At 41.1% G+C, this 1,467-nt stretch overlaps 1 protein-coding gene across 2 annotated transcripts in view; it reads right to left on the bottom strand.

Moving 5' to 3' along the window:
* Positions 1–1,199: 1,199 nt before the first annotated feature.
* Positions 1,200–1,467, bottom strand: part of LOC125041111 (protein shuttle craft-like) — a 24,204-nt gene continuing 23,936 nt past the window's right edge. For both annotated transcript variants that reach the window (XM_047635872.1, XM_047635873.1), the window contains exon 14: positions 1,200–1,467. This exon is cut by the window's right edge and continues 631 nt beyond it. The gene's annotated coding sequence lies outside the window, so the exon portion shown is untranslated.

Raw genomic sequence — 1,467 nt, 5'->3', positions numbered from 1 at the left:
TTCACATTTGTAGGTGGGGCAGCCCCTATAAAATACATTATTGGCCGCCACAACTGGCACATGTGCTTGACTGTGAAGAGCAGTTTGATCAAGTATGACCAGGTTGGGCACATTGAGGGCATTTGGCTGTGGAACGGTAGTTTGGCAGGTATCCTAAACACCAACAATTTTGGCACTGACGATGAGGAGGTTGATATGGTCGGACAGGGAGGGATTCTCCACCAGTGAAAACATTAAAGAGAACGTCATGTCTACAGTAATTTTGGCAATGTTAGTGGGATTCTTACAATGACCTCTAGGAGGAATGGAGTAGCACTGTACTGATATCACATCATAATCCGTGAGACAAGGCAAGTAAGTGTTCTCCAGAATCTGACCAATTTTTGTTATAGATAGGGTAGTTTGCTGGGGAGATAGAAACAGTTTCAGTGCAAGTATTGAGGGCTGGATGAGGTTCTGCAGGAATAGGGTTACCAGCGAGGTAAATTAGATTTGATAATGCTGGTTTTCGGATGTCACTGTGACGAGATGGGAATGATTGGGTCGGCTACGGAAAGAGACTTGGCCTACTTTGTTTTTGGAGACATTGCTGGAAAAGAAGTGGTGTCAGAGTAGGGAGCTGTGGGAGGGATCACAAAAAATTGGTCCCATTTGGCTGGGCTAAATATAGTATTTCAGATATTTGTAGAGATGGGGGTAGTAGAAGGACAGGGCCTGTGGAAGAGGGAGTAGTGTTGTTAGGCTAGGCAACTAAAACAAGAATACTGTGCCCATGGCACCCTCAGGTCGTTCAGGACTGGCATACAGTCAGCCTTTCATCCCTTCAGCACAGCTCTCACACCTTAGGAAGTGGATAGAAGGAGTTGGGGAAGGGATGGAAACGAAAAAGCAGGAGGGGGAAAAAAAAAAAACATGGAAAATTAGTTGAGTCAAGGGCTGAGTCCCAAGGCAGGGGAGTTCCCCAGCACTGGGTCCCAGTCTCCACCTCCTAAGTCAAGGATTGAGCCCCAAGGTAGGGTTAACCCCCATCATTTTTTCTCAGTCTTCTCCTAAGCCCCCAATGGCAACAATAGGCATGGGATTCAGGGGTATATTTATATATGCATATATATATCAATATATATACACCTTAATATCTCTTCATTCATAAATTTATTTATCTACTTATTGATTTCAAAAGGCATTGTAAAAGACAATCATTTACATATTTTCTCTTTATTCCCTTAAATTAACCAGAGCCAGAATAATATATGAATATGGTCATAATCTTCCTCATGAAATCCAAATATGCATTTATTTCAAACCAATATAACAGTTTTCAAATTCCACTCCTGATAATTAAAGAAAAGAAAAAAATAGTAGTGGACAGAGATCCAAATAACCGTATATATGACATGTATATATGAATATTCATTAATATGAGTGTCACATAGTAAACCGAATATGTTAATGCATGGTCTTTTCTTG

The sequence above is a fragment of the Penaeus chinensis genome, chromosome 30 (genome assembly GCF_019202785.1).
Source record: "Penaeus chinensis breed Huanghai No. 1 chromosome 30, ASM1920278v2, whole genome shotgun sequence".
Classification (NCBI taxonomy): Eukaryota; Metazoa; Arthropoda; class Malacostraca; order Decapoda; family Penaeidae; genus Penaeus; species Penaeus chinensis.
The sequence above is the reverse complement of the archived record's forward strand: the minus strand, read 5'-3'. Positions and strand labels throughout refer to the sequence as shown.